Genomic DNA, 22261 nt, shown 5'->3' with positions numbered 1-22261 from the left:
CTAACATATTAAACACCTTCTTCTCCACGGTATTCACGGTGGAAAATGAAATGCTAGGTGAAATCCCAAGAAACAATGAAAACCCTATATTAAGGGTCACCAATCTAACCCAAGAAGAGGTGCGAAACCGGCTAAATAAGATTAAAATAGATAAATCTCCGGGTCCGGATGGCATACACCCACGAGTACTAAGAGAACTAAGTAATGTAATAGATAAACCATTATTTCTTATTTTTAGGGACTCTATAGCGACAGGGTGTGTTCCGCAGGATTGGCGCATAGCAAATGTGCCAATATTCAAAAAGGGCTCTAAAAGTGAACCTGGAAATTATAGGCCAGTAAGTCTAACCTCTATTGTTGGTAAAATATTTGAAGGGTTTCTGAGGGATGTTATTCTGGATTATCTCAATGAGAATAACTGTTTAACTCCATATCAGCATGGGTTTATGAGAAATCGCTCCTGTCAAACCAATCTAATCAGTTTTTATGAAGAGGTAAGCTATAGGCTGGACCACGGTGAGTCATTGGACGTGGTATATCTCGATTTTTCCAAAGCGTTTGATACCGTGCCGCACAAGAGGTTGGTACACAAAATGAGAATGCTTGGTCTGGGGGAAATTGTGTGTAAATGGGTTAGTAACTGGCTTAGTGATAGAAAGCAGAGGGTGGTTATAAATGGTATAGTCTCTAACTGGGTCGCTGTGACCAGTGGGGTCAGTATTGGGACCTTTTCTCTTCAACATATTCATTAATGATCTGGTAGAAGGTTTACACAGTAAAATATCGATATTTGCAGATGATACAAAACTATGTAAAGCAGTTAATACAAGAGAAGATAGTATTCTGCTACAGATGGATCTGGATAAGGTGGAAACTTGGGCTGAAAGGTGGCAGATGAGGTTTAACAATGATAAATGTAAGGTTATACACATGGGAAGAAGGAATCAATGTCACCATTACACACTGAATGGGAAACCACTGGGTAAATCTGACAGGGAGAAGGACTTGGGGATCCTAGTTAATGATAAACTTACCTGGAGCAGCCAGTGCCAGGCAGCAGCTGCCAAGGCAAACAGGATCATGGGGTGCATTAAAAGAGGTCTGGATATACATGATGAGAGCATTATACTGCCTCTGTACAAATCCCTAGTTAGACCGCACATGGAGTACTGTGTCCAGTTTTGGGCACCGGTGCTCAGGAAGGATATAATGGAACTAGAGAGAGTACAAAGGAGGGCAACAAAATTAATAAAGGGGATGGGAGAACTACAATACCCAGATAGATTAGCGAAATTAGGATTATTTAGTCTAGAAAAAAGACGACTGAGGGGCGATCTAATAACCATGTATAAGTATATAAGGGGACAATACAAATATCTAGCTGAGGATCTGTTTATACCAAGGAAGGTGACGGGCACAAGGGGGCATTCTTTGTGTCGGGAGGAGAGAAGGTTTTTCCACCAACATAGAAGAGGATTCTTTACTGTTAGGGCGGTGAGAATCTGGAATTGCTTGCCTGAGGAGGTGGTGATGGCGAACTCAGTCGAGGGGTTCAAGAGAGGCCTGGATGTCTTCCTGGAGCAGAACAATATTGTATCATACAATTAGGTTCTGTAGAAGGACGTAGATCTGGGGATTTATTATGATGGAATATAGGCTGAACTGGATGGACAAATGTCTTTTTTCGGCCTTACTAACTATGTTACTATGTTACTATATACCTGCATGTCATCTTCTATATATAGCATATACCTGTATGTCATCTCCTTCTGTATATAGTATATACCTGTATGTCATCTCCTCCTGTATATATATGTACCTAAATGTCATCTCCTCCTCTATATAGTATATACCTGTGTCATCTCTCCTGTATATAGTGTTATGGCTGGCAATCAGGCAACACAGCGTGCAGTAATCAGCGCACATACAGAGATCTGGCAATAACCAAAAACAATAGGACGAGCTCTGAGACGTGGAATCTCTGTAGACTGCAGTACCTGATCTATCCTCACACAACTATAAGCAGCAGTGGATTGCGCCTATCACTACCTATGCAACTCGACACTGCCTGAGGAGCTGACTAGCCTGAAGATAGAAATACAAGCCTGACTTACCTCAGAGAAATACCCCAAAGGAATAGGCAGCCCCCCACATATAATGACTGTTAGCAAGATGAAAAGACAAACGTAGGAATGAAATAGATTCAGCAAAGTGAGGCCCGATATTCTAGACAGAGCGAGGATAGCAAAGAGAACTATGCAGTCTACAAAAAACCCTAAAACGAAAACCACGCAAAGGGGCAAAAAGACCCACCGTGCCGAACTAACAGCACGGCGGTGCACTCCTTTGCTTCTCAGAGCTTCCAGCAAAAGTTAATAGCAAGCTGGACAGAAAAAACAGAAAACAAACTTGAAGCACTTATCTAGCAGAGCAGCAGGCCCAAGGAAAGATGCAGTAGCTCAGATCCAACACTGGAACATTGACAAGGAGCAAGGAAGACAGACTCAGGTGGAGCTAAATAGCAAGGCAGCCAACGAGCTCACCAAAACACCTGAGGGAGGAAGCCCAGAGACTGCAATACCACTTGTGACCACAGAAGTGAATTCAGCCACAGAATTCACAACAGTACCCCCCCCTTGAGGAGGGGTCACCGAACCCTCACCAGAACCCCCAGGCCGACCAGGATGAGCCACATGAAAGGCACGAACAAGATCTGGGGCATGGACATCAGAGGCAAAAACCCAGGAATTATCTTCCTGAGCATAACCCTTCCATTTGACCAGATACTGGAGTTTCCGTCTAGAGACACGAGAATCCAAAATCTTCTCCACAATATACTCCAATTCCCCCTCCACCAAAACAGGGGCTGGAGGCTCCACAGATGGAACCATAGGTGCCACGTATCTCCTCAACAACGACCTATGGAATACATTATGTATGGAAAAGGAGTCTGGGAGGATCAGACGAAAAGACACCGGATTGAGAATCTCAGAAATCCTATACGGACCAATAAAACGAGGTTTAAATTTAGGAGAGGAAACCTTCATAGGAATATGACGAGAAGATAACCAAACCAGATCCCCAACACGAAGTCGGGGTCCCACACGGCGTCTGCGATTAGCGAAAAGCTGAGCCTTCTCCTGGGACAAGGTCAAATTGTCCACTACCTGAGTCCAGATCTGCTGCAACCTGTCCACCACAGAATCCACACCAGGACAGTCCGAAGACTCAACCTGTCCTGAAGAGAAACGAGGATGGAACCCAGAATTGCAGAAAAATGGAGAGACCAAGGTACCCGAGCTGGCCCAATTATTAAGGGCGAACTCAGCCAACGGCAAAAATGACACCCAATCATCCTGGTCAGCGGAAACAAAACATCTCAGATATGTTTCCAAGGTCTGATTGGTTCGTTCGGTCTGGCCATTAGTCTGAGGATGGAAGGCCGAGGAGAAAGATAGGTCAATGCCCATCCTACCACAAAAGGCTCGCCAGAACCTCGAGACAAACTGGGAACCTCTGTCAGAAACAATATTCTCAGGAATGCCATGTAAACGAACCACATGCTGGAAGAACAAAGGCACCAAATCAGAGGAGGAAGGCAATTTAACCAAGGGCACCAGATGGACCATTTTAGAAAAGCGATCACAGACCACCCAAATGACCGACATTTTTTGAGAAACGGGAAGGTCAGAAATGAAATCCATCGAAATATGTGTCCAAGGCCTCTTCGGGACCGGCAAGGGCAAAAGCAACCCACTGGCACGTGAACAGCAGGGCTTAGCCCTAGCACAAATTCCACAGGACTGCACAAAAGCACGCACATCCCGCGACAGAGATGGCCACCAGAAGGATCTAGCAACCAACTCCCTGGTACCAAAGATTCCTGGATGACCGGCCAGCACCGAACAATGAAGTTCAGAGATAACTTTACTAGTCCACCTATCAGGGACGAACAGTTTCTCGGCCGGACAACGATCAGGTTTATTAGCCTGAAATTTCTGCAACACTCTCCGCAAATCAGGGGAGATGGCAGACACAATGACTCCTTCCTTGAGGATACTCGCCGGCTCAGATAACCCCGGAGAGTCGGGCACAAAACTCCTAGACAGAGCATCCGCCTTCACATTTTTAGAGCCCGGAAGGTATGAAATCACAAAATCAAAACGAGCAAAAAATAACGACCAACGAGCCTGTCTAGGATTCAAGCGCTTGGCAGACTCAAGATAAGTAAGGTTCTTATGATCAGTCAAAACCACCACGCGATGCTTAGCACCCTCAAGCCAATGACGCCACTCCTCGAATGCCCACTTCATGGCCAGCAACTCTCGGTTGCCCACATCATAATTACGCTCAGCAGCAGAAAATTTCCTGGAAAAGAAAGCACATGGTTTGAACACTGAGCAACCAGAACCTCTCTGTGACAAAACCGCCCCTGCACCAATCTCAGAAGCATCAACCTCGACCTGGAACGGAAGAGAAACATCAGGTTGACACAACACAGGGGCACAGCAAAAACGACGCTTCAACTCCTGAAAAGCTTTCACGGCAGCAGAAGACCAATTAACCAAATCAGCACCCTTCTTGGTCAAATCGGTCAATGGTCTGGCAATGCTAGAAAAATTACAGATGAAGCGACGATAAAAATTAGCAAAGCCCAGGAATTTCTGCAGACTTTTTAGAGATGTCGGCTGAGTCCAATCCTGGATGGCCTGAACCTTAACCGGATCCATCTTGATAGTAGAAGGGTAAAAGATGAACCCCAAAAATGAAACTTTCTGCACACCGAAGAGACACTTTGATCCCTTCACGAACAAGGAATTAGCACGCAGTACCTGGAAAACCATTCTGACTTGCTTCACATGAGACTCCCAATCATCTGAGAAGATCAAAATGTCATCCAAGTAAACAATCAAGAATTTATCCAGATACTCACGGAAAATGTCATGCATAAAAGACTGAAAAACAGATGGAGCATTGGCAAGTCCGAACGGCATCACCAGATACTCAAAATGACCCTCGGGCGTATTAAATGCCGTTTTCCATTCATCTCCCTGCCTGATTCTCACCAGATTATACGCACCACGAAGATCAATCTTAGTAAACCAACTAGCCCCCTTAATCCGAGCAAACAAGTCAGAAATCAATGGCAAGGGATACTGAAACTTAACAGTGATCTTATTAAGAAGGCGGTAATCAATACACGGTCTTAGCGAACCATCCTTCTTGGCTACAAAAAAGAACCCTGCTCCCAATGGTGACGACGATGGGCGAATATGTCCCTTCTCCAGGGACTCCTTCACATAACTGCGCATAGCGGTGTGTTCAGGTACGGACAAATTAAATAAACGACCCTTAGGGAATTTACTACCAGGAATCAAATCGATAGCACAATCACAATTCCTATGCGGAGGTAGGGCATCAGACTTGGACTCTTCAAATACATCCTGAAAGTCCGACAAGAACTCTGGGATGTCAGAAGGAATGGATGACGAAATAGACAAAAATGGAACATCACCATGTACTCCCTGACAACCCCAGCTGGTTACCGACATAGAGTTCCAATCCAATACTGGATTATGGGTTTGTAGCCATGGCAACCCCAACACGACCACATCATGCAAATTATGCAGTACCAGAAAGCGAATAACTTCCTGATGTGCAGGAGCAATGCACATGGTCAGCTGGGCCCAGTACTGAGGCTTATTCTTGGCCAAAGGTGTAGCATCAATTCCTCTCAACGGAATAGGACACCGCAAAGGCTCCAAGAAAAATCCACAACGTTTAGCATAATCCAAATCCATCAGATTCAGGGCAGCGCCTGAATCCACAAACGCCATGACAGAATACGATGACAAAGAGCACATTAAGGTAATGGACAAAAGGAATTTGGACTGTACAGTACCAATAACGGCAGAGCTATCGAACCGCCTAGTGCGTTTAGGACAATTAGAAATAGCATGAGTAGAATCACCACAATAGAAACACAGTCTGTTCAGACGTCTGTGTTCTTGCCGTTCTACTTTAGTCATAGTCCTGTCGCACTGCATAGGCTCAGGTTTACTCTCAGACAATACCGCCAGATGGTGCACAGATTTACGCTCGCGCAAGCGACGACCGATCTGAATGGCCAAGGACATAGACTCATTCAAACCAGCAGGCATAGGAAATCCCACCATTACATCCTTAAGAGCTACAGAGAGACCCTTTCTGAACAAAGCCGCTAGTGCAGATTCATTCCACAGAGTGAGTACTGACCACTTCCTAAATTTCTGACAATATACTTCTACATCATCCTGACCCTGGCATAAAGCCAGCAGATTTTTCTCAGCCTGATCCACTGAATTAGGCTCATCGTAAAGCAATCCCAGCGCCTGGAAAAATGCATCAACATTACTCAATGCAGAATCTCCTGGTGCAAGAGAAAACGCCCAGTCCTGTGGGTCGCCGCGCAAAAAAGAAATAATAATCAAAACCTGTTGAATAGGATTACCAGAAGAATGAGGTTTCAAGGCCAAAAATAGCTTACAATTATTTCTGAAGCTCAGGAACTTAGTTCTGTCACCAAAAAACAAATCAGGAATCGGAATTCTTGGTTCTAGCATCAATTTCTGATCAATAGTATCTTGAATCTTTTGTACATTTACAACGAGATTATCCATTGAGGAGCACAGAGCCTGAATATCCATGTCCACAGCTGTGTCCTGAAGCACTCTAATGTCTAGGGGAAAAAAAAGACTGAAGACAGAGCTAAGAAAAAAAAATGCTGTCAGGATTTCTTTTTTCCCTCTATTGGGAATCATTGGTCAGGCTCCTTGTACTGTTATGGCTGGCAATCAGGCAACACAGCGTGCAGTAATCAGCGCACATACGGAGATCTGGCAATAACCAAAAACAATAGGACGAGCTCTGAGACGTGGAATCTCTGTAGACTGCAGTACCTGATCTATCCTCACACAACTATAAGCAGCAGTGGATTGCGCCTATCACTACCTATGCAACTCGACACTGCCTGAGGAGCTGACTAGCCTGAAGATAGAAATACAAGCCTGACTTACCTCAGAGAAATACCCCAAAGGAATAGGCAGCCCCCCACATATAATGACTGTTAGCAAGATGAAAAGACAAACGTAGGAATGAAATAGATTCAGCAAAGTGAGGCCCGATATTCTAGACAGAGCGAGGATAGCAAAGAGAACTATGCAGTCTACAAAAAACCCTAAAACGAAAACCACGCAAAGGGGCAAAAAGACCCACCGTGCCGAACTAACAGCACGGCGGTGCACTCCTTTGCTTCTCAGAGCTTCCAGCAAAAGTTAATAGCAAGCTGGACAGAAAAAACAGAAAACAAACTTGAAGCACTTATCTAGCAGAGCAGCAGGCCCAAGGAAAGATGCAGTAGCTCAGATCCAACACTGGAACATTGACAAGGAGCAAGGAAGACAGACTCAGGTGGAGCTAAATAGCAAGGCAGCCAACGAGCTCACCAAAACACCTGAGGGAGGAAGCCCAGAGACTGCAATACCACTTGTGACCACAGAAGTGAATTCAGCCACAGAATTCACAACAATATAGTATATATCTGTGTGTCATCTCCCCTGTATATAGTATATACCTGTGTGTCATCTCCTCCTGTATTAGACCTCGTTCACATGTTATTTGCTCAGTATTTTTACCTCAGTATTTGTAAGCTAAATTGGCAGCCTGATAAATCCCCAGCCAACAGGAAGCCCTCCCCCTGGCAGTATATATTAGCTCACACATACACATAATAGACAGGTCATGTGACTGACAGCTGCCGTATTTCCTATATGGTGCAATTGTTGTAGTTTGTCTGCTTATTAATCAGATTTTTATTTTTGAAGGATACCAGACTTGTGTGTGTTTTAGGGCGAGTTTCGTTTGTCAAGTTGTGTGTGTTGAGTTGCGTGTGGCGACATGCATGTAGCGACTTTTGTGAGATGAGTTTTGTGTAGCAACATGCGTGTAGCAACTTTTTGTGTGTCGAGTTGCATGTGACAGGTTAGTGTAGCAAGTTGTGTGTAGCGAGTTTTGCGCGTTGCGAGTATTATGTGTGGTGCCTTTTGAGTATGTGCAAGTTTTATGTGAGGCAACTTTTGCATGTGTTGCAACTTTTGTGCATTTGGCAATTTTTCCGCGTGTGCAAGTTTTGCGTGTGGCGAGTTTTTCATGAGGAGAATTTTGCACTTGTGGCGAGTTTTGCAAGAGCCTAGTTTTTGCATGTGGCGAGTTCTGCGCGTGGCGAGTTTTGAGTGGCGACTTTTTTGTTTTGACTTTTATGTGGCGAGGTTGGTGTATTTGTGGTGAAATGTGTGCTGAGGGTAATATGTGTTCAAGCACGTGGTAGTGTGTGGCGCATTTTGTGTGTGTTCATATCCCCGTGTGTGGTGAGTATCCCATGTCGAGGCCCCACCTTAGCAACTGTACGGTATATACTCTTTGGCACCATCGCTCTCATTCTTTAAGTCCCCCTTGTTCACATCTGGCAGCTGTCAATTTGCCTCCTGTTATGAAAGGCAATTCAGTACCACAATGGACATAGCGGTCAGAGCACATACAGTGATCTGACAATAACCCAAAATCATAGAACGAGCTCTGAGACGTGGGAACTCTGCAGACCGCAATCCCTAATCCTCTCCAAACAACACTAGAGGCAGCCGTGGATTGCGCCTAACTCTGCCTATGCAACTCGGCACAGCCTGAGAAACTAACTAGCCTGAAGATAGAAAATAAGCCTACCTTGCCTCAGAGAAATACCCCAAAGGAAAAGGCAGCCCCCCACATATAATGACTGTGAGTTAAGATGAAAAGACAAACGTAGAGATGAAATAGATTCAGCAAAGTGAGGCCCGACTTTCTTAACAGAGCGAGGATAGAAAAGGTAACTTTGCGGTCTACACAAAACCCTAAAGAAAACCACGCAAAGGGGGCAAAAAGACCCTCCGTACCGAACTAACGGCACGGAGGTACACCCTTTGCGTCCCAGAGCTTCCAGCAACAAATAGACAAGCTGGACAGAAAAAATAGCAAACAAATAGCAAAGAAGAACTTAGCTATGCAGAGCAGCAGGCCACAGAAATGATCCAGGGAAAAGCAAGTCCAACACTGGAACATTGACAGGAAGCCAGGATCAAAGCATTAGGTGGAGTTAAGTAGAGAAGCACCTAACGACCTCACCAGATCACCTGAGGGAGGAAACTCAGAAGCCGCAGTACCACTTCCCTCCACCAACAGAAGCTCACAGAGAGAATCAGCCGAAGTACCACTTGTGACCACAGGAGGGAGCTCTGCCACAGAATTCACAACAGTACCCCCCCCTTGAGGAGGGGTCACCGAACCCTCACCAGAACCCCCAGGCCGACCAGGATGAGCCACATGAAAGGCACGAACAAGATCGGGAGCATGGACATCAGAGGCAAAAACCCAGGAATTATCTTCCTGAGCATAACCCTTCCATTTAACCAGATACTGGAGTTTCCGTCTAGAAACACGAGAATCCAAAATCTTCTCCACAATATACTCCAATTCCCCCTCCACCAAAACCGGGGCAGGAGGATCAACAGATGGAACCATAGGTGCCACGTATCTCCGCAACAATGACCTATGGAATACGTTATGTATGGAAAAAGAATCTGGAAGGGTCAGACGAAAAGACACAGGATTAAGAACCTCAGAAATCCTATACGGACCAATGAAACGAGGTTTAAACTTAGGAGAGGAAACCTTCATAGGAATATGACGAGAAGATAACCAAACCAGATCCCCAACACGAAGTCGGGGACTCACACGGCGTCTGCGATTAGCGAAACGTTGAGCCTTCTCCTGGGACAAGGTCAAATTGTCCACTACATGAGTCCAAATCTGCTGCAACCTGTCCACCACAGTATCCACACCAGGACAGTCCGAAGACTCAACCTGTCCTGAAGAGAAACGAGGATGGAACCCAGAATTGCAGAAAGATGGCGAAACCAAGGTAGCCGAGCTGGCACGATTATTAAGGGCGAACTCAGCCAAAGGCAAAAAGGACACCCAGTCATCCTGATCGGCAGAAACAAAGCATCTCAGATATGTTTCCAAGGTCTGAGTGGTTCGTTCGGTCTGGCCATTAGTCTGAGGATGGAAAGCCGAGGAAAAAGACAAGTCAATGCCCATCCTACCACAAAAGGCTCGCCAAAACCTTGAAACCAACTGGGAACCTCTGTCAGAAACGATATTCTCTGGAATGCCATGTAAACGAACCACATGCTGGAAGAACAATGGCACCAAATCAGAGGAGGAAGGCAATTTAGACAAGGGTACCAGATGGACCATCTTGGAAAAGCGATCACAGACCACCCAAATGACTGACATCTTTTGAGAAACGGGAAGATCAGAAATGAAATCCATAGAGATATGTGTCCAAGGCCTCTTCGGGACCGGCAAGGGCAAAAGCAACCCACTGGCACGAGAACAGCAGGACTTAGCCCGAGCACAAATCCCACAGGACTGCACAAAAGCACGCACATCCCGCGACAGAGACGGCCACCAAAAGGATCTAGCCACTAACTCTCTGGTACCAAAGATTCCAGGATGACCAGCCAACACCGAACAATGAACCTCAGAGATAACTTTATTGGTCCACCTATCAGGGACAAACAGTCTCTCCGCTGGACAACGATCAGGTTTATTAGCCTGAAATTTTTGCAGCACCCGCCGCAAATCAGGGGAGATGGCAGACACAATAACTCCTTCCTTGAGGATACCCGCCGGCTCAGACAAACCCGGAGAGTCGGGCACAAAACTCCTAGACAGAGCATCCGCCTTCACATTTTTAGAGCCCGGAAGGTATGAAATCACAAAGTCAAAACGGGCAAAAAACAGCGACCAACGAGCCTGTCTAGGATTCAACCGCTTAGCAGACTCAAGATAAGTCAAGTTCTTATGATCAGTCAATACCACCACGCGATGCTTAGCTCCTTCAAGCCAATGACGCCACTCCTCGAATGCCCACTTCATGGCCAGCAACTCTCGGTTGCCCACATCATAATTTCGCTCAGCAGGTGAAAACTTCCTGGAAAAAAAAGCGCATGGTTTCATCACTGAGCAATCAGAACCTCTCTGCGACAAAACAGCCCCTGCTCCAATCTCAGAAGCATCAACCTCGACCTGGAACGGAAGAGAAACATCTGGTTGACACAACACGGGGGCAGAAGAAAAACGACGCTTCAACTCTTGAAAAGCTTCCACAGCAGCAGAAGACCAATTGACCAAATCAGCACCCTTCTTGGTCAAATCGGTCAATGGTTTGGCAATACTAGAAAAATTGCAGATGAAGCGACGATAAAAATTAGCAAAGCCCAGGAACTTTTGCAGACTTTTCAGAGATGTCGGCTGAGTCCAATCATGGATGGCTTGGACCTTAACAGGATCCATCTCGATAGTAGAAGGGGAAGAGATGAACCCCAAAAATGAAACCTTCTGCACACCAAAGAGACACTTTGATCCCTTCACAAACAAAGAATTAGCACGCAGGACCTGAAAAACTGTTCTGACCTGCTTCACATGAGACTCCCAATCATCCGAGAAGATCAAAATGTCATCCAAGTACACAATCAGGAATTTATCCAGGTACTCTCGGAAGATGTCATGCATAAAGGACTGAAACACTGATGGAGCATTGGCAAGTCCGAATGGCATCACAAGATACTCAAAATGACCCTCAGGCGTATTAAATGCAGTTTTCCATTCATCTCCTCGCCTGATTCGCACCAGATTATACGCACCACGAAGATCTATCTTGGTGAACCAACTAGCCCCCTTAATCCGAGCAAACAAATCAGATAACAATGGCAAGGGGTACTGAAATTTAACCGTGATCTTATTTAGAAGGCGGTAATCTATACAAGGTCTCAGCGAACCATCCTTCTTGGCTACAAAAAAGAACCCTGCTCCTAATGGTGACGATGACGCGCGAATATGCCCCTTCTCCAGGGATTCCTTCACATAACTGCGCATAGCGGCGTGCTCAGGCACGGATAAATTAAACAGTCGACCTTTTGGGAATTTACTACCAGGAATCAAATTGATAGCACAATCACAATCCCTATGCGGAGGTAGGGCATCGGACTTGGGCTCATCAAATACATCCCGGTAATCAGACAAGAACTCTGGAACCTCAGAAGGGGTGGATGACGAAATTGACAGAAATGGAACATCACCATGTACCCCCTGACAACCCCAGCTGGACACCGACATGGATTTCCAATCCAATACTGGATTATGGGCTTGTAGCCATGGCAACCCCAACACGATCACATCATGCAGATTATGCAACACCAGAAAGCGAATAACCTCCTGATGTGCAGGAGCCATGCACATGGTCAGCTGGGTCCAGTATTGAGGCTTATTCTTGGCCAAAGGCGTGGCATCAATTCCTCTCAATGGAATAGGACACTGCAAGGGCTCTAAGAGAAACCCACAACGCTTAGCAAACTCCAAGTCAATCAAATTCAGGGCAGCGCCTGAATCCACAAATGCCATGACAGAATACGATGACAAAGAACAGATCAAGGCAACGGACAGAAGAAATTTTGACTGTACCGTACCAATGGTGGCAGACCTAGCGAACCGCTTAGTGCGCTTAGGACAATCAGAGATAGCATGAGTGGAATCACCACAGTAGAAACACAGCCCATTCAGACGTCTGTGTTCTTGCCGTTCAACTCTGGTCAAAGTCCTATCGCACTGCATATGCTCAGATCTAAGCTCAGGTAACACCGCCAAATGGTGCACAGATTTACGCTCACGCAAGCGTCGACCGATCTGAATGGCCAAAGACATAGACTCATTCAAACCAGCAGGCATAGGAAATCCCACCATGACATCCTTAAGGGCTTCAGAGAGACCCTTTCTGAACATAGCTGCCAGTGCAGATTCATTCCATTGAGTGAGCACGGACCACTTTCTAAATTTCTGACAATATACCTCTATCTCATCCTGACCCTGACAAAGAGCCAGCAAATTTTTCTCTGCCTGATCCACTGAATTAGGTTCATCGTACAGCAATCCGAGCGCCAGGAAAAACGCATCGATATTACTCAATGCAGGATCTCCTGGCGCAAGAGAAAATGCCCAGTCCTGAGGGTCGCCGCGCAAAAAAGAAATAACAATCAAATCCTGTTGAACTGGATCACCAGAGAAGCGAGGTTTCAAGGCCAGAAATAATTTACAATTATTTTTGAAACTCAGAAACTTAGTTCTATCTCCAAAAAACAAATCAGGAATAGGAATTCTTGGTTCTAACATAGATTTCTGATCAATAGTGTCTTGAATCTTTTGTACTCTTGCCGAGAGCTGATCCACAAATGAAGACAGACTTCTAATGTCCATCGCTACACCTGCGTCCTGAACCACCCAAATGTCTAGGGGAAAAAAAGGCAAAACACAGTGCAAAGAAAAAAAAATGGTCTCAGAACTTCTTTTTTCCCTCTATTGAGAATCATTAGTACTTTTGGCTTCCTGTACTGTTATGAAAGGCAATTCAGTACCACAATGGACATAGCGGTCAGAGCACATACAGTGATCTGACAATAACCCAAAATCATAGAACGAGCTCTGAGACGTGGGAACTCTGCAGACCGCAATCCCTAATCCTCTCCAAACAACACTAGAGGCAGCCGTGGATTGCGCCTAACTCTGCCTATGCAACTCGGCACAGCCTGAGAAACTAACTAGCCTGAAGATAGAAAATAAGCCTACCTTGCCTCAGAGAAATACCCCAAAGGAAAAGGCAGCCCCCCACATATAATGACTGTGAGTTAAGATGAAAAGACAAACGTAGAGATGAAATAGATTCAGTAAAGCGAGGCCCGACTTTCTTAACAGAGCGAGGATAGAAAAGGTAACTTTGCGGTCTACACAAAACCCTAAAGAAAACCACGCAAAGGGGGCAAAAAGACCCTCCGTACCGAACTAACGGCACGGAGGTACACCCTTTGCGTCCCAGAGCTTCCAGCAACAAATAGACAAGCTGGACAGAAAAAATAGCAAACAAATAGCAAAGAAGAACTTAGCTATGCAGAGCAGCAGGCCACAGAAATGATCCAGGGAAAAGCAAGTCCAACACTGGAACATTGACAGGAAGCCAGGATCAAAGCATTAGGTGGAGTTAAGTAGAGAAGCACCTAACGACCTCACCAGATCACCTGAGGGAGGAAACTCAGAAGCCGCAGTACCACTTCCCTCCACCAACAGAAGCTCACAGAGAGAATCAGCCGAAGTACCACTTGTGACCACAGGAGGGAGCTCTGCCACAGAATTCACAACAGCCTCCTACACTTTTCCTTTCATTTTTTCCCATTATGTAGATAGGGGCAAAATTGTTTGGTGAATTGGAAAGCGCGGGGTTAAAATTTCACCTCACAACATAGCCTATGACGCTCTCGGGGTCCAGACGTGTTACTGTGCAAAATTTTGTTGCTGTAGCTGCGACGCTTCCAACACTTTTCCTTTCACTTTTTCCCCATTATGTAGATAGGGGCAAAATTGTTTGGTGAATTGGAACGCGCGGGGTTAAAATTTCACCTCACAACATAGCCTATGACGCTCTCAGGGTCCAGACGTGTGACTGTGCAAAATTTTGTTTCTGTAGCTGCGACGCCTCCAACACTTTTCCTTTCACTTTTTTCCCCATTATGTAGATAGGGGCAAAATTGTTTGGTGAATTGGAACGCGCGGGGTTAAAATTTCGCCTCACAATATAGCCTATGACGCTCTCAGGGTCCAGACGTGTGACTGTGCAAAATTTTGTTTCTGTAGCTGCGACACCTCCAACACTTTTCCTTTCACTTTTTTCCCCATTATGTAGATAGGGGCAAAATTGTTTGGTGAATTGGAACGCGCGGGGTTAAAATTTCGCCTCACAATATAGCCTATGACGCTCTCGGGGTCCAGACGTGTGACTGTGCAAAATTTTGTGGCTGTAGCTGCGACGGTGCAGATGCCAATCCCGGACATACACACATATACACACACACACACACACACACACACACACACACACACACACACACACACACACACACACACACACACACACACACACACACACACACACACACACACACACATTCAGCTTTATATAGTAGATTTGTAAATGGTAGTGGTGACAGTTGTAAGTCCGAATATACTATGATTAGTGCAAGCCATACTCCAAATGGCAGGAGGGGAGTTCAGACCGTACCTGCTAGTTTTGGTAGCCATCCATCTAATGTGTGTGGTGTGTACGTTGCTCCCCTCTCACCCTTGAAAGCGCATGCATAAGCGTAACCCAACCAAGTGAGCATGTTTATTGGCTAAGGATGAGAAACAATAAGTATCGACCAAAAGCTAAGTTGTGTTTTTTCTTTTGTTTTGTTGATGAATTTGTAATCCTTCTATCTGGTTTTGCCTTCCTTAAGTTTTGTGTGTGTGTGTATATACTAAATTGGATTTTACGTATCTGGATTTTGGATTTTACAAATCTGTTCAAACAATGACCAGCCAAGATACTGCAGCACATGGCTTTAACCAATAAAAATCATTTCTATCTTTTCTGACCTGATACAACATGATACAGGAACATGATACTGAGGACTCTCAATTCTAAATATTTTTCTGATACAACATGTCAGAGGAGAGAGAAATGATGTCTCCAAGCCTTCCTCAGTACCTGCTCCATCTCCCGGCCCTTGAAGATCTGCCGGCCATCACCCACAGGGAATTTTTCTATTAGTTCCAGACTTTTGACCATTGTCTAATACAGTAATCAAAAGCCCAGTAGCTAGTAAATCATCCCTGTGTCATCCCCTTAGTCAGATTATTATTTTTTTATTTTATAATTTTTATTTTTCATTCTTTGTTATTGGGGTTGGGGTTAGGGTTTTTTTTTCATAAGTTAAAAAAAAAAAAATGACTGATGACTAGTGTTGAATGCAAGTGCTCACTACTCAAGTTTACATCTGGTGCTCCAGTGATATGTCAGAGAGTTCCCACCCCGCATGTTTCGCAGCTGTTAGGCAGCCAAAACAATGCAGGGATTGCCCATGTATGGCAGGCAATCCCCCCAGCATGTTTTTTTGGGGGGGTGTCTAACAGCTGCAAAACATGTCACTCGAGCACCCACGATGCTCCGTTCCATACCTGAGCACCCTGATGCAAACTCTTGAGCACTTGCGCTCAACACTAGTCGTCATATGGTTTTTACAATATTATCACTTTTGACGAGTTTCCACTATACAGACCCCTCAAAGAGAATTGATATCTGAATAGGTCTCTAAAGAAACGGGTTTTGTAAATTTGTTGAAAAAATGAAAAATTGCTGCTAAACTTTTAACCCCTGTAACATCGTCACAAAATAAAATGACATTTGAGTGAAATTTTGAAAATTGCTTTTTTTTTCTTCAAAATTTTCACCAAAATTGTGATATTTTCTCAAATAAACGCGAGTTACATCGAACACATTTTACCACCATCATGAAGTACAATATGTCACGAGAAAACCTAATCACTGGGATCCATTGAAGCGTTCTGACAGTGGTCAGAATTGTAAAAATTGGCCTGGTCAATAAAGGGAACCTGTCGGCAGATTGTGCACAGTAACCTACAGACAGTGTCAGGTTGGCGTCGTTATACTGATTACAATGATACCTTGTGGTTGTTTAATTTTTATTTTTAGTTTTCAGTGAATGAGCTTCTGGTGCTGTGGGTAGGGCTTTGTGGTGCTCTGCTTAGATATTCGTCTGTATGGCTTATGGCAGGCCACTGATCCTTCACTGATCTGCCCCCTATTTTACATAATGCATATACTTTTGTGGGGTTAGAGAAAAAAAAAAAAAGTAAAAATGGCGCCGCCGGCCCCTACACTGTAGCATGATACATGCCTGCTTGCATTTATGCTTCATGTCTATGCTATTGTGGGGTAAAAAAAAAATGATCTTCATCAAAATGGCACCTGTGCAGTAGCCTTTATAGTGTTCCGATGGATGCTACTGCGCAAGCTTCGGCGCCATTTTGCTGCAGCCAATTTTTTTTTTCTCTAGCAAAATGGCAGCGGCCCTTTCTGATAGTTGCTGCTGCACCAGCGCTGCCTCCGGCGTCATTTTGATGGAGCCAAATATTTTTCTACAGCAAAATGGCGCCAGTGACAGCGCTTTCACAGTAGCATCTATCAGAATGTCATAGATGCTACTGTGCAGGCACCATTTTGTTGAAGATAATTTTTTTTTCTTTTAACCCCACAATAGTATAAACATAAGGCATATTAGCCATTGTATCATGCTTCAGCATCTGTGCCATTTTGACGTTTTTTTTTTTTTTTTAATTCTTTAACCCCACAATATCATATGCATTATGTAAAATAGGGGGCAGGTCAGTGAAGTATGAGTGACCTGCTATAAGGATGAATGTAAGCAGATCACCACATGAAGTCCCCCACAGGCCGCCCCAGAGCACGAAAATCTCATTAACTGAAAACTGAAAATAAAGATTAAACAACAACCACAAGACAGATTTCATCACCCAGGTATCATTGTAATCAGTATAACGGCGCCGACCTAACACTGTCTGTAGGTTCCTGTGCACAATCCTGCTGACAGGTTCCCGTAAAGGTCAAAACTTGCTCAATCATTTAAGGCTATGTGCGCACGTTGCCGATTAGGCTTAGGAATTTCTGATGCGGATTCTGCCTCTTCTGGCAAAAAACGCACCTGCGGATTTGTCACATTTTTTGTACAGTTTCGCAGCGTTTTTTGTGCGTTTTTGCTGCGGTTTTCTTGCGGATTTGCTGCGTTTTTTACCCCTGCGGTTTTCTATAATGGAATGGGTATAAAAACGCTGCAGATTCACAAAAAATAAGTGACATGCTACTTCTTTTAAACCGCAGCATTTCCGCAGCGTATTTTACGCAAAGTGTGTACAGCATTTTTTCCCCTCATTGATTTACATTGTACTGTAAATCAATTGCAGATCTGCAGCGTTTCTGCACTGCAAAAAACGCTGCGGATCCGCAGAGAACCCACAACGTGTGCACATACCCTAAAGGTACCGTCACACTAAGCGACGCTGCAGCGATACCGACAACGATCCGGTTCGCTGCAGCGTCGCTGTTTGGTCGCTGGAGAGCTTTCACACAGACCGCTCTCCAGCGACCAACGATGCCGGTAACCAGGGTAAACATCGGGTTACTAAGCGCAGGGCCGCGCTTAGTAACCCGATGTTTACCCTGGTTACCATCGTTAAAGTAAAAAAAAACAACCACTACATACTTACCTACCGCTGTCTGTCCCCGGCGCTCAGCTTCTCTGCTCTGGCTGTGAGCACAGCGGCCGGAAAGCAGAGCGGTGACGTCACCGCTCTGCTTTCCGGCTGGCCGGCGCTCACAGCCAGAGCAGAGAAGCAGAGCGCCGGGGACAGACAGCGGTAGGTAAGTATGTAGTGTTTGTTTTTTTTACTTTAACGATGGTAACCAGGGTAAACATCGGGTTACTAAGCGCGGCCCTGCGCTTAGTAACCCGATGTTTACCCTGGTTACCAGCGAAGACCTCGCTGAATCGGCGTCACACACGCCGATTCAGCGATGTCAGCGGGAGAGCCAGCGACGAAATAAAGTCCTGGCCTTTCTGCCCCGACCAGCGATCTCCCAGCAGGGGCCTGATCGCTGCTGCGTGTCACACTGGACGATATCGCTAGACTGGACGATATCGCTAGCCAGGACGCTGCAACGTCACGGATCGCTAGCGATATCGTCCAGTGTGACGGTACCTTTAGACAGGAATTCTCTGCTCTTGGAGAGCTTGTATAATTATGGTAATTTGTTTTGGAAAGTAGACTGGGTCTCTCTATATTGCTGCCGAACCTCTTATTTTAGAAATACAACCACTACATGAAAGCTACCAAATGCTAAGTTGTCAGTACCTGGCATATTGCAAAAGGGAAATAAGATCTTTTTTCCTAAATACCTCTGAAGTCATAGTAACATAGTAACATAGTTAGTAAGGCCGAAAAAAGACATTTGTCCATCCAGTTCAGCCTATATTCCATCATAATAAATCCCCAGATCTACGTCCTTCTACAGAACCTAATAATTGTATGATACAATATTGTTCTGCTCCAGGAAGACATCCAGGCCTCTCTTGAACCCCTCGACTGAGTTCGCCATCACCACCTCCTCAGGCAAGCAATTCCAGATTCTCACTGCCCTAACAGTAAATAATCCTCTTCTATGTTGGTGGAAAAACCTTCTCTCCTCCAGACGCAAAGAATGCCCCCTTGTGCCCGTCACCTTCCTTGGTATAAACAGATCCTCAGCGAGATATTTGTATTGTCCCCTTATATACTTATACATGGTTATTAGATCGCCCCTCAGTCGTCTTTTTTCTAGACTAAATAATCCTAATTTCGCTAATCTATCTGGGTATTGTAGTTCTCCCATCCCCTTTATTAATTTTGTTGCCCTCCTTTGTACTCTCTCTAGTTCCATTATATCCTTCCTGAGCACCGGTGCCCAAAACTGGACACAGTACTCCATGTGCGGTCTAACTAGGGATTTGTACAGAGGCAGTATAATGCTCTCATCATGTGTATCCAGACCTCTTTTAATGCACCCCATGATCCTGTTTGCCTTGGCAGCTGCTGCCTGGCACTGGCTGCTCCAGGTAAGTTTATCATTAACTAGGATCCCCAAGTCCTTCTCCCTGTCAGATTTACCCAGTGGTTTCCCGTTCAGTGTGTAATGGTGATATTGATTCCCTCTTCCCATGTGTATAACCTTACATTTATCATTGTTAAACCTCATCTGCCACCTTTCAGCCCAAGTTTCCAACTTATCCAGATCCATCTGTAGCAGAATACTATCTTCTCTTGTATTAACTGCTTTACATAGTTTTGTATCATCTGCAAATATCGATATTTTACTGTGTAAACCTTCTACCAGATCATTAATGAATATGTTGAAGAGAACAGGTCCCAATACTGACCCCTGCGGTACCCCACTGGTCACAGCGACCCAGTTAGAGACTATACCATTTATAACCACCCTCTGCTTTCTGTCACTAAGCCAGTTACTAACCCATTTACACACATTTTCCCCCAGACCAAGCATTCTCATTTTGTGTACCAACCTCTTGTGCGGCACGGTATCAAACGCTTTGGAAAAATCGAGATATACCACGTCCAATGACTCACCGTGGTCCAGTCTATAGCTTACCTCTTCATAAAAACTGATTAGATTGGTTTGACAGGAGCGATTTCTCATAAACCCATGCTGATATGGAGTTAAACAGTTATTCTCATTGAGATAATCCAGAATAACATCCTTCAGAAACCCTTCACATATTTTACCAACAATAGAGGTTAGACTTACTGGACTATAATTTCCAGGTTCACTTTTAGAGCCCTTTTTGAATATTGGCACCACATTTGCTATGCGCCAGTCCTGCGGAACAGACCCTGTCGCTATAGAGTCACTAAAAATAAGAAATAATGGTTTATCTATTACATTACTACTAGTCGTAGTTAACAGTTCTGATCTCTTCAAAACACTTTTGCAATGACATGAGATGGGACTTGCTCCTTCTTGCACTGGTGAGGAATGCATGAGCTATATTTAGTGTATTAGGTGGGTGCTTTTGTGTAGATGATTCTGTTTATTTAGGCTTTCGATGCAATGTAAAACTCAGTCATATGTGGTTTGTGTAGCTGGCATCGCTTTATAAGGGGGCCACCCACTTTGGATGTCATTTTCTATGCTACATTAAATCTTGTGTGCCTTGGTGTGTTAATATTTGGAATGCTCATTTACAGACATTTGGTTGTTCCTAAGCCGAATAATGCCATACAATTATTATAATATAATAATGATAATCTTAAAAACAACCAGTCATGCGATTCATGCCAAAACCTTGGGCAGCATGAATAAGAACTTAACTTCACAGTTGAAGTCAAGGGTAGTTTTCTCTGAAATGCAGGAAGATTAGATCTGGTGAGGAACCATAGAGAGAGAGGAGGCTAGTCTGATGCTACTTCCCGGCTGGCTTCTTCTTGCACCACTCCAGGTACAAGTACACATAAGGGAGAAATGTCTCAATGACCTGGGAATGCGGACGGACACATCTATACCTAGATTCACATATTTGCCTATAGTCCCCATTTTATATCTTCTAACTATATTGGTCCTGAAACTCTAGAGCAGGGATCCCCAACCTGTAGCTCGGGAGCCACATGTGGCCCACGATCTCATGAATTGTGGCTCGCGGCTGTCTGCTAGCTTGGTGCATTAGCTCCAGGTCTAGCAAAGAGCTATGAAGAGCGCATCTCAAAATGGTGAATTTTGTGAGTAGTCTGGCACAGATGAGCACAACTGGATGCACATATACTAGTCTAAGGGGTTTAGAGATAATTTAAAGATGGTGTGCTGGAGACAGGATGATACTATGATACTAAAGGTCAGAGGAGGTGCTTAAAGCTGGATACGACAGTGTGGTGGAAGTGCTTGATGGGAGAATACTGAAGGAGGAGATTGTGGGAACCCTTGGATCTTGGTATACTGCTTCTGGATGTGGCTCACGACCCTCTCAGAGCTGGATGTGGCTCGTGACCCTCTCTCAGTACTGGATGTGGCTCGCGACCCTCTCTCAGTACTGGATGTGGCTCGCGACCCTCTCTCAGTACTGGATGTGGCTCGCGACCCTCTCTCAGTACTGGATGTGGCTCGCGACCCTCTCTCAGTACTGGATGTGGCTCGCGACCCTCTCTCAGTACTGGATGTGGCTCGCGACCCTCTCTCAGTACTGGATGTGGCTCGTGACCCTCTCTCAAAGCTGGATGTGGCTCGCGACCCTCTTTCAGTACTGGATGTGGCTCGCGACCCTCTCTCAAAGTTGGATGCGGCGCGCGACCCTTTATCAGAGCTTGATGTGGCTCGCGACCATCTTTCAGAGCTGGAAGTGGATCGCGACCATCTCTCAGAGCTGGATGTGGCTCGCGACCCTCTGTCAGAGATGGATGTGTCTCTCAAGGCCAGAAAGTTTGGGGACCACCACTCTAGAGCTTCCTGCAGCCAGGCTCTGATACATGTTGCCCATGTTTTGGGCAGCAGGAATGGTATGGCTGGCTGGCTGGCTTCCTTTCATTTACATAGCGCAGGACTTTTTCATTCAGGGGATACATGTAGAAATGAAATGGACCATTGGAGAGCAACAAACTAATCAATAATTCAAGCAACAGAGTG

General features: G+C 45.1%; 1 protein-coding gene across 4 annotated transcripts in view; it reads left to right on the top strand.

Moving 5' to 3' along the window:
* Positions 1–22261, top strand: part of SRGAP1 (SLIT-ROBO Rho GTPase activating protein 1) — a 205123-nt gene that overhangs the window by 89918 nt on the left and 92944 nt on the right. The gene's annotated exons all lie outside the window — the stretch shown is intronic.

Source organism: Ranitomeya imitator, chromosome 4 (genome assembly GCF_032444005.1).
Source record: "Ranitomeya imitator isolate aRanImi1 chromosome 4, aRanImi1.pri, whole genome shotgun sequence".
Classification (NCBI taxonomy): Eukaryota; Metazoa; Chordata; class Amphibia; order Anura; family Dendrobatidae; genus Ranitomeya; species Ranitomeya imitator.
The sequence above is the reverse complement of the archived record's forward strand: the minus strand, read 5'-3'. Positions and strand labels throughout refer to the sequence as shown.